Source organism: Adiantum capillus-veneris, chromosome 16, assembly GCF_014529385.1.
Source record: "Adiantum capillus-veneris isolate H3 chromosome 16, ASM1452938v2, whole genome shotgun sequence".
Lineage (NCBI taxonomy): Eukaryota > Viridiplantae > Streptophyta > Polypodiopsida > Polypodiales > Pteridaceae > Adiantum > Adiantum capillus-veneris.
The window spans coordinates 8,266,922-8,279,166 of record NC_140946.1 but is presented as its reverse complement, the minus strand read 5'-3'; positions in this window follow the sequence as shown (position 1 = coordinate 8,279,166).

Genomic DNA, 12,245 nt, shown 5'->3' with positions numbered 1-12,245 from the left:
ACCGGCCGTGGCAAGTACTGTATATTGCAGCAGATATCATGTCACACAGAATTTGAAAAAAAAGTTTGGACTGAAATTAGAATAGGTCTTAACTTTCGTTTTCAATCATCATCTTTTTCTGTCATGTATTATAGAGAGAGAATTCTATTGTTAATATTAGTGCACGCTCACACACTAGGCTTAGTACTCGCAATGCTACTTTTGCAAGGCTCTAAGCCTTGCTTGGTTATCCAAAAAGTTAATGATAGTTAGCCTCTCGTATTCATGCTTAAAGCTGGTTATACGAGGGTGCACTGCAATCTATATTTGTGAAATAGGGTGGCCAAATCTTGGTTTTGCAATGGATGGCACGAAGTATCAACTGTCGCTAGCACATGCATGGCTTATGCTTGTTTTCAACAAATTGTACAGGGCCTCCAAAAAATTGAAACTAGAAGATCTTGTTAAACCTTTCTCAAATAATCCTGCTGGTTGTTTTTGAATTTTGGTTTGCTAGGTGGGAGTTTGCCTACCACGGTGGTTGACTAAAAGGAATCTAAACATAGGTAGATGTGGAGGATTATATGATGCAAAAAAAAGACATCCTGACTGCAATGGTTCTTCTTTTACGTTTGTAATATTAATCAAAGACTCTTTCCTATGATTTTGTAAGGAAACAAATCAAGTGATGTCCAACTAGAAAGTGTGATCGTAATCATCTGATTAATTTTTTGTCCTTCGTAAAAGTAATTGTACACATGGAGTAATTAAAGATGGGATTATACTTGAAGACTAAAATTCATATATAGAATGACATCTGTGAAATACTAAGGTGAAATAATATATATATTTTTTGGTTTTTTTGTATTTCTCCTGTTTGCACTTGTAAGTTTATCCCTCTCGTGTTCCATCATCTCTTGTGCTTTGAGATGGAGATTTATTTCTATATCATGTTATAGACAAGCAAGCACTCAAATCACATTCTTGCAGAAAATTTTGAAAATAAAATCTGCCATGGTGCGAAACATAATAAGAATTGAGGTTTCTTCTAATTAGAGGCGAGGCTCCAAGAGAAGTGAAAAAAAGTGATTTTGTGCTTGTGTGTGAGTGGATCTTCATTCATTGTGACCTTCTTCGGCTCTGCCCTCATATTTCAACCACCAGTCTTGACGCTTCAATCTATTCTTGTAATATCTTATGCAAACCATGTTTCTAGCCATTTCAACGTTAGTTCAAATCCCCAGCACATACAAAGAACACTAATCCCCTTTGTTTGGACATATTGCTCTCAAGTGTCGTGCTAAATCTCTTATAAAGAAGCCACATCACAATTCTGGATTTTTCTTCGTTCGCGTGAGTTATATGCTTGTGGATGAGCATCATGATTGGGTTAAAACTTCTCTTCTCAATCAAGTCAACACGATATTATTGTTGTGTATGCTTGTTTTAATCAAAGGAAATACGCATTCTTGGAAGCTTTATCACTTCCATAGACGAAAAATGACACACTAATTTGAGGGAGAAAACTCTATTTGATATCTTCACACACTCAAACACTAGGACCAAGATGGGGTCTGTACTAGTGGACCATAGAAACCCTGAGATTCATACATGAATGAGGGTGAAAAGGCTACTATTCAACCACATCCCTCACAGGCATGGCAGAGGGGAGTGATTAATGTTGCATGTTTTGTTTTACTCTTTTTGATCTACCCTAAGTCATTCTGGGCTCTTTTTTGCTACAACTAAGAACAACTTTTGATTCTAAAAGGATTTTTTTTGAAAAACTAAAGACAGATAATGTAAGAAGATAGCGCCAAACATGTAAACTGATTCTATTTAGTTGCGAAGCATGTTCACATATCATTATTTCCCTTTTAAAGGCTTCCCAAAAAAATTTGTTTCCGTGAAAGGGATACTTCTAATAGTTTTTTGAAACTGACCAATGGGCTGCATTTCCCCTAGCAAGAGGGTGCATGGTACAACAAGAAAAGGGGGGAGATTGTCTCATGCTAAAAAAAATGGGAGGAGGAGCCGCACTAGGTTCACCACCAGGAGCTACATCATGACCAATGAAACCACCACAGATCAAGGCAGGTAAATTTTAAGGAGAGAAAGATGAAGACCAAATATGTCATTTAGCCCAATTTGAAGCTAGATGGGTAGCGAATGGATATGATGCTATCTATGTATGGAGGTATGATTAAGATGATGTAGTTCGCTATCTCACTAATGAAAGCAACAATGAATTGGTATAGCCAGTTCTAGTAATGCCACTTTATCACATTTGATAAGGTAATCAAAGCATATATAGTGAGGTTTATAACAAAAGACACCTGGTGATGTCTTGAAGGAATCAAGAAGGTCAAACAAGGAGACCGGTTAAAGGAAGACTACGCTGAGAAGTTCAAGAGCTTGATGGAGAGATTGTAAGGACCAAACTTACCACATTTGAGATGTTGCCAGTAGAGTACTTCTTGAAGGGACTACAAGGGCCTATCAAGACAACATACACTGGTTCAAAACAACTAGGTTGAGCCAAGATTGGGGTGACCATGAAGTCATCAAAGGAAAGAAAAGGATAATAATTTCTATGGTAAAAGACGTCAACCTGAACCAAGCCTACAAACCACTCTGGACACAAACCCACAAAATCACTCCGAACACAAATTTAGCAACAAAAATCGAAGATTCAAAAGAAGAAGAATTTCTGAAGGCTAGTCCTCATACTGGATGCATTTTTGACATAGATGTGCTAGCAGAGCAATAGGAGCATGTGGCAAGCGCAAGTAAAGCCAGCCAAGCTGCTTACTAAGGAAGAGGTGCTACAGATAGAAAGGCAATAGTAGGAAGACCTACATCACATGCGATAGAAAATAGGGAAGGAAGCCATAACCATGGTAGAAAAGAGTCATAAAGCAAATGAGAAAAAGCAACAGAATCGAGGAACAAGAATTGCAAGAGTTAATACTAGGTTCATCCAACAAAGCCAAGGAAAATCAAAGTTGGTAACGAATTGCTTGAAGCATTCAAGCAGCAACTATTAGCATTGTTGATTGACTACAAAGACACATTTGCATGGGAATATACAAACACGAAGGGCATTGATGCAATGTTCTACCTACATACGATTCATCTACAAAAAGATGCTCTATCAATAGTGTCTGAGAATCTAATACTTACTTCACATTCAACAAAATTTTAACTTATGAAAGGAGAGAGTTTTCTTTAAGATATTTTTGAAGAGGAGACTAGAGGTTGTGTCGAGCTGATTTCATTGCACATTCACACATTAGAATATTGAAAACCATGCACATAATTCAAAGAGAATACCACAATCAAGATTGACAACTTGGTGAGGACCGACGGATGTGCTTGGAACCGGTCCTCCCTTTGAAAGGTCTTTGTAGTATAATTCTCTCTTGAAGAGAGCTTTGATTACAACACAACTTGTGCTTTTGCGGAGCTTTCCTCGAGCCAAGAAGATGGTGTTCTTCAAGATTCCATGCTGTAACCCTCCTCCCAAGCCCTAAACACCCCAGTGGGGAGAAAGTACTGCGTGGTAATAGGTAGATGATGGTGGTGAAAGAAGTATTTTTCAAGCAAGAGAATTTGTACTTTGTATGTGCTTACTCATTGGGCAAGCTCTTAGCATAGATTAACATAATAGAGTAGTGGAGATGAAGAATAAGGTGAAGCTTTAACTTGCTTGTATTTACATCCATAGCTTAGCTCTCGAGCATAGAATCCGTCTCTAGAGCTCCCAGGGGAGAGAGAGAGAGAGAGAGAGAGAGAGAGAGAGAGAGAGAGAGAGAGAGAAGGAGAGAGAGCGAGCTTCTTTGTCCACACTTAGCACTTGAGAGTGTGTGAATGAGGGAGAAGAGGAGAGAAAAATTCCCAACAATCCATTCCTTTTAAATCATCCAAAACTTGCTAATAAACTTTAAAAGGAATGCTTACCACTTGTCTAATGAGAAATGAACACCCAAAAATGAAACTTATGCATACTCAAACACTTGTTCCCAATTTCTAAGCTTAAGCAAGTCTCCCCTCATTCTCTTGGAACTTTCTTGGCAAGAGTACACACCACACACACACACTTGTTGAGTTCACACAAAGCAAATATGTGCTACTTTGGACATGTAGCCTAACCAAGTTTAGAAAAGAAGGACTAGAGTCAACTTTCTAAATAAAAAAGGATTGGTCTAACTTTAGAGCTTAGCTTTTTTTTAAAAACTTATTAAAAGCCATAAACTTACCTTTTAATTAATTAGCTCGGGTGCAAGACCTTCGCACAAACCTTGGAGGCTTTATGGAGCTGACTCAGGCTACAACCTACTTGCTAATTTAGGACCTGGTAAATTAGGATGAAATTTGGTAAAAAATAAAACTCACCCTTGGGATTTAAAGCTTTAACTCTTGTGAGAAACCTTAGCACAATGTTTTGGAGATCCTACACTTCATACTTAGATTCTAAAGAGTTATTTTAATGACTTGAACTTAGCACAATTACTTTTTATTTTTAGACTCCTATAATTGCTCTAGGTCATCTCCTTTGTCTTTCTCAGGATATATTCATCCTTCCTTGACCTATAATTATGATTGAGATAACTTAAATAGCAGTTAAACTTGCTCTTTTGTGGACTTCTCCCCTTTTGGTCCCAAGCCTTTGGCCGAGTTGATCCATAAGCACTTAATTTAACTTCACTTGTTCTCTTCTATTTTTTCCAAATTCAAGTGACTAAATTTAAGATGCAAAATACTTTTAGAAGGTTAAAAATTAATTTTTATGACATTACCTCTCCCTTGAATCATAGTCATCCAAAATTCTTTATGAAACATACTTGTTCATACCGGATTCTAACCTTTGACAAGAGTCATTGTAAGTATTTACATTATCCTTTAGGTGGATGTCTTGCATCCACCTTGCATCTTTGAAAGGATAGTTCTTGTATTTGACAAGATATCATCGGTGGATACTCTTACCACTTCTTAAAACCTTTTCGTGATATCATAGAATGCTCTCTGGATGCAAGATCTCCTCTTGACCTTCAACAAACTCAAGCGGTTCTTCAATTACCATCTCTTTGGGTGGCTCGCCCTTATAAGATTTCAAGAGGCTCACATGAAAGGCATTATGAATGAGCCAAGTGCTAGGCAACCTTACTTTGTAAGCTGTTTCATTGATAGGCTTAACAATTTGAAATGGGCCATAATATCTTTTTGCTAAATTAGCATAATATTTTTGGTGAACCATTGGGCATCCTTGTGTTCCTTTGCCGTAGTATAGCTTAGGTGTACTTTGGAAAACTTGAGCAATACCTCATCATTCTCTATGAAGATCATGGATTGTTTATGCTTATCAGCAACAGCCTTTTGCTTTTGTTGCACGATGGATACTGTTTTCTTAATCTTCTGAAAATATCCTTTAAGGTCTCTACTATACTCATCAACAAAAAATATCTTCTCGAGTGTTTTGACTATCAACGGGAGCTTGGGTCTTCCTTCATTTACCTCAAATGGTGTCTTTCCTGTAGAAGTATGGACAGTGTTATTGTACACATATCTACTAAGGATAAGTACTTTTTCCATTAATCTCTTTGATCTACTTTCATAACATAGGCTTTTAGTAGATCAATAATAGTTAACTTTTCTATCTCACTTTGGTCATCCATTTGTGGGTTTTATGCTGAGGAGAAATTCAAGTTAGTACCTAGATGCTCAAAGAGACCCTTCCAAAAACTGCTGGTCATTCTTGGCTACTATGGATGTTGGTAAGCCATGGTACTTAAAGACCTGTGAGATAAAGAGGGCTACCATATGGTGTGCTTTAATAGTCTTTTTAACCAATATAAAATACTCTTGTTTGTTAAACCGGCCTACTACTGTCTATATTCCCATATTCCCATATTCCCATGAAGGGATCTTGGAAATCCAAAGATGAAATCCATGGATATACTTTCCCATGGGGATAAGGTAGAACATGATATTCACACATAACCTTTTCACATAAGCTATGTGTAATGCATAGCCTATTGCCATAGAGAAAATAAACATCTTGAATATTATATGGTTCCTCTTTCTTTCCTAGTGCAGTAGGTGACATTATATCTTTGAAGCCTAGATTTGTAGCGTACTCATCTATTATAGATGATATATCATTGCGAGTAGCTATTGATACAACATTCACCTTTGGTCTTCGTGAAAGAGTATCGGCCACTTGGTCGTGCTTACCAACCATATGAGCAATATGAAAGTTAAAATGTGAAGTATTTGTCCACCCCATTTTTTAATTATAATTTAGTTTGCGCCAAAAAGTACTTCAGATTTTGGTGATCTGTGCACAAAATAAATGGAGTGCCTAGGAGAGAATGCTTCCATGCATCTAGGATATGTAAAATAGCTACCAACTCTTTTTCATATACACTAAATTCATTTCTTGGTCATCCAATCTTGTACTTTCATATGTTAACGCGTGCCTTTCTTGAAGAAAAACAACTCCAAGGCATTGTCCACAAGCATTACATGGACTTCAAAAGGCTTTGAAAGGTCTAGTAATATTAACTTTGATTGAGAGGTAAGCTTTGCTCTAACATTTTCAAAAGATTCATTCTCTTTTGTAGTCTATAAAAATTTAATGTTCTTTTTTGTCAAATCATACAATGACCCTACTAGAACGAGAATTTTTCTATGAAGCGTCCATATGCACACATTCCTATAAAGCTTCTCAATTCATGTAGAATTGTTTGGTATAGGCCATCCTTTTATTACCTCCAATTTTTAAAGGTCCATTCAAAAACCTGCTTGGAAGATAATGTGACCTAGATATTGATTCTCCTTATTAAAAAAAACTTACTTTTCTTTTGATTAATATAAAGCTTATTGTCTCTCAAACTTGAAATATTACTTGAAGATGCTATTTATGTTCAAGTGGATGATGATCTCCTCAAAGAACATTCTCATAAAGTTTTGATGAGGTCTAAAGAGCCTCTTCTCAATAGACTTTGATTAGATGATGATGTCCTCAAATAACACTCCTGTGAAGCTTTGATGAGGTCCAAAGAGCCTCTTCATCATTCAATTAAAGGTAGCTAGCACATTGGTGAGCCCAAAAGGGAGTACCAAGAATTAATATGGGCCAAAAGTTATTTGAAAGGCCATCTTATGAATGTCTTCAAGCACAATCCTTATCTGATGATAACAACTTTTGAGATCTATTCTACTGAAGTAGATAGATTGTAACTTATCAAATAGATCTTCTATCTTGAGAACAAGAAATCTGTTCTTTATGGTTATCTGATTAAGCACTTGATAGTCCACACACATTCTATAAGTACCATCTTTCTTTTTTACTAGTAGAATCGGTAAACAAAATGGAGATGAACTTAACCATCCTTTTTTCCACAAGTTAGTTCACTTGCCTCATAATATCCTATTGTTGAGGCCAAGAGATTCGATAAGGAGGCTTATTAGGAGCTGAACTACCAAGTAGAAGCCCTATGGAATGATAATCTTGTCCTCTTTTGGGAGATATCTCTTCAAGAACGTCATCCATAAACACATCTTGAAACTCATTTAGGATACTAGAGAATTCTAACTCCTCTTTAGTTTCATCTTTTATTTCATTAGGAACACATCATCTTTCTTAGACTCCTTGAAAAAAACCATGTAACAAGAAAGAGAACTTTTCATTACTTTGTCTAAATTTTGACTCTATACAAGTGGTATAGGGTTGCCTGCACTATTTACATCAAGTGAAGCATCCTTGCCTATGTAGAAAAAGAGTACTTTACTTTAAGGAAACTTCATAGTTGCAACCATGCGATCAAACCATGATACCCCGAGGATAAAAAATTCATGCTTGAGTGGAGAGATGAAGAAATATTCTTTGTCCACATCACTTTGTAGAGAGAGCCTTAGCCTCCAAATCAATCATAGTGACTGAGGCCTCTTGCCCTTTGAAAGCTCCATCTGCTTTTCCCATATTCCCCATCTTGAAGTCATGAACTCCTAGGTTAGTAGCTAGCTTAATAGAAACAAACTTATGGGTGGAGCCAGGATTACGTTGTTTAAAAGAATCATGATCTCTTACCTTTCCCTAAGCGTAAGAGAGTGATGCTCCTTTGCAATGGCCTTCCTATTTTAGAGCTTCCACCATGGCGGCTCTAGGAGGATCATTACGTTCACTTCTTCTGGGACATGCCTGAGAAACATGACCTTGCTCCCCACACTTAAAACACTTGTTATCTTTATGATAACACTCTAACAATCAACTTCTTCAGGTGATAGTTTTCTTTTACCTTTGTAGTCTTTTTCTTTGCTTTTCCTTCATTGTTGTTGTTGTTATTATTAGCCTTGGGATGATTCTATGTCGCACTGTTCTTCCAATTTGGCTTAGCTAGTTCCTTGCTTCTGTGGTTTGGATCTCTTCTTACTCCCTTGTTGAAAATGAATCCTTGAGGCAAGCATAGTGTGATGTATGACTGTTGAGATAGTCTTAGGTCTTTCTGAGTTGACATACTCACTAATCTCCTCAGAGAGGCCAATACAAAATTTTTGCTTTTGTTTTGCAACGTCTATCTTCTTGTAGATAATGGCTTTGAGATGTAACTCCCAAAACTTATCCACTTACTTTTGAATAGACTCAATTGGAACCATTTTAAAACTTTACCATTTTGTGAGGACTTTGTCTGTCTTTGGCATCTTTTGCAAGGAATTTCTTCATAATAGCAATCCTCAAAGCTTTCCATGTCTTTGGATATTCACCTTGAGCATATAGGTTTTCCCACCATTGATAGATTGATTTTTGAAAATGCATAGAAACATTTCGGAGCTTTGAAGATTTTGAAGAAACCTTCATCTCCAAAAGCCATGTTGAATTATCGGATAAAAGTCAACACTTTATTAGTTTCTCCAAAGGTTCCATCATAGGCAAGGGAAGTGAGGTTCTTTCCTTCCTCATTGAACTCTTTTAGCTTTTGTGACCTCTTTTATGCCACATAACTCCTCCGGTTACCACTTGTCTCTCTTGGGTGGCAAGTCATTGTTCTCCTTGTCAGAAGATGGCGATGATGAAGAGGAAGAGGAAGAAGAAGGCGAGGATGGTGAATGCTTTCTTTGCTTCCTCTTGCTTGGATTTCTTTCTGTCTTATTTTTATTTTCATGGGAACGATTGCTTGATGATCCTCTTGTTTTTGGGAGTACTAGGTGACCGCCATGCTCACCATCTTCTTGAGACAACATCACTTTTAGAGGTAGGAGGGGTGTTGCTTTCATACCTCTCCCTTGAAAGTTCAAGATGCACTTATTCTTCTCAAACAATTTTCCTTAGAGGTCCTTCCAGTATCTCCTCTTCATTACCCAAAGAGATTCCTCTTTTGGAGGTCTCACTAGGAGGCCTCATAGAAACTCTTCTTCTTGGGCACTTAGGGGAATTTGAAGGGCTTGAATTTGGCTTTGAACCTTTGCTTGCAAAATAGGGTTTCCCATTGCCTCTTGTAACTTGCCAACAAGATAGTTTACAACATTGAGGCCATCATCAAGAGTTACACCATGAGCTAGATCTAAGTTGTCAATATTAATTACATTCTCTTGATTATGTTGTGTCATGGTTGAATTTCCTTGAATGTGTATGCTAAATCTTTCCTTGGCACTTCCAAAACTTTGGCTACTATTCTTCTTATCCCTCAAAAATAAGAACTCGAGTAACTACATTTGTGATTTATAATATTGTTAATTACAAAGAGTAGTGGAGTGGGTTTAACAGTGCTAAGTTGACACTAGTACCTATCAAGCATGCTAATAGCTCAAGAATGGTTAAGCCATAGGCAAGTCCCAAAAGACTCCATTATGAAGACCATAGTTCCCGATGGTGTCCCCGTACCTTGTGCTAATTGTAATAATAAATCTCATTAGTCCCACATGTGAAAGAGGTATTTTTCAAGCAAGAAAATATGTACTTTGAATACGCTTACTCATCGGGCAAGCTCTTAGCATAGATTAACATAATAAAGTAGTAGATATGCAGAAGAAGGTGAAGCTTTCACTTGCTTGGATTTACATCCATAGCTACCTAGAGCTCCCATGAGAGAGAGAGAGAGAGAGAGAGAGAGAGAGAGAGAGAGAGAGAGAGAGAGAGAGAGAGATTCTTTGGCCACACTTAGCACTTGAGAGTGTGTGAATTTGCTAATAAACTTTAAAAGGAATGATGACCACTTGTCTAATGAGAAGTGAACACCCAAAAATGAAACTTATGCATAAACACTTGTTCCCAATTTCTAAGCTTAAGCAAGTTGCCCCCATTCTCTTGGACTTTTCTTGGCAAGAGTACACACCACACACACCTACACACACTTGTTGAGTTCACACAAATCAAATATGTGCTACTTTGGACATGTGGCCTAGTCAAGTTTAAAAAAGAAGGACTAGAGTCAACTTTGTAAATAAAAAAGGATTGATCTAACCTTAGAGCTTAGCTTTTTTATTTTACTTATTAAAAGCCATAAACTTACCCTTTGATTAATTAGCTTGGGTACAAGACCTTCACACAAATCTTGGAGGCTTTATGAAGCTGACTCAGGCTACAACCTACCTGCTAATTTAGGACCTACTAAATTAGGATGAAATTTGGTAAAAAATAAAACTCACCCTTGGGCTTTAAAGCTTCACCTTTTGTGGGAAACCTTAGTAGAATGTTGTGGAGGTGCCACCAAACTGCTCCCAAAACTTGCTAAATTTAAACTATTTGTGGCAAGTTAAAAATTTACCCCAAGGGATCCCAGACTTATACTTTCTACTCTCTTAATTATTTTTAGCCATGTTAACAAACTTTATGTATGTACTTAGTGTATGATTTGGCAATTCAAAACCTTAGTTGTCACTCCTATTAGCCTTTGAAAATTGGCTCTTAAGTATCTACACCCACGACTTGAAGTGGTTAATTATAGAGAGTAGTGGAGTAGGTCTAACATAGCAGAGTTGCCGAGGGCTAGCTCCTTTTGGACTTCTTATGGCTCAATAATGGTAAAGCCATAGGCAAGTCTAAAAAGACTCCATTATTAAGTCCAAAGCTCCCGAGGTGTGCACCATATCCCCCATAGTGGGCTCAACAAAACTGATAATAGATCCCAGTTCCACTTACCCTAATATAATTAACAACCATTTATAGGCTACTTAAGTACCTCTCTTCTTAAGCAAGAAAAGAGAAACCAAATGCTCTGATACCAATGTAATGGAATTTGGTCTATTAACTTGAGAGTAGCGAAAATTAAAGAGAGTACCTTTGAGAAATTACTTTGTGAGCATAGCGGGAGAGAATAATTGAAGTTAGCAACATAAACATAGCATTTAGTTAACTTGGCATGAACAATAATTTTGCAAGAGAGAGAATTTAAAGAACATGACAACATTTGAGGACCGGATTTATGTGGAGCCAATCTCCCCTCCATTAGGCATTTGTATTATGATTTGTCCCATCAAGAGAAACTTATTACAATACAATCTTTGTGTTCCTTGTGACCTAGGTGATGCAATGAAGATAAAAATCTTCATGCATCACGAGCATAACATAAACTTTGAAGAAAGCATTAACTATCCCAAGCCTCGGTCCCCAAGCCTCGGTCCCAAGACCTCAAACACCTTCGAAGGTGGAGAGAGCTGGTAGGGAATGAGGGTAGGGAAGAGGAAGAAGAAACATTTCATAGGAAAAAGAATTAGTTCCTCACTTATCATCACTCTTCTTGCTAGCATACATAATAGCATAGTAATGAAAATGGAAAAGATGGCAAGCTTAAGCATTGAAGCATGGCTCTTGGTTGGATTTGCACTCCATAGCCAAGAGTGTTGGTGTAGGCTCTCAACCTCTACTTGCTTGGAGAAGGAGAGGGAGCTCTTGCACTTTGCACTTCACACAATGAGAGTGTGTGTGAGTGTGTGTGGGAGAGTATACCCCCTAAGAAACCCCCTAGCTTGCTTTTGTCGACCCCCCCTTGGAGCTCATGCTTGAAGCTCATTGGACCCCTCCAGGCCTAGCAAATCATAAGCAGGAGTCAACCAAGCAACAAGGGTAGCCGTGGGACAAGTGTCCCGCTTTTCCTTTGAGAGAGAGGACTTGATAAATGCAAAATCAATTAATTAAATCTGCTAAATTATCATTGGACTCCTTTGGTGGCCAACCAATAGGCTTCAAGCACACCATGAGGGCAACATGAGGAGGAACTTGACAAGTGTCACTTTTGCTTTCTTTGTACCAAGCATGCCTTGTGTGA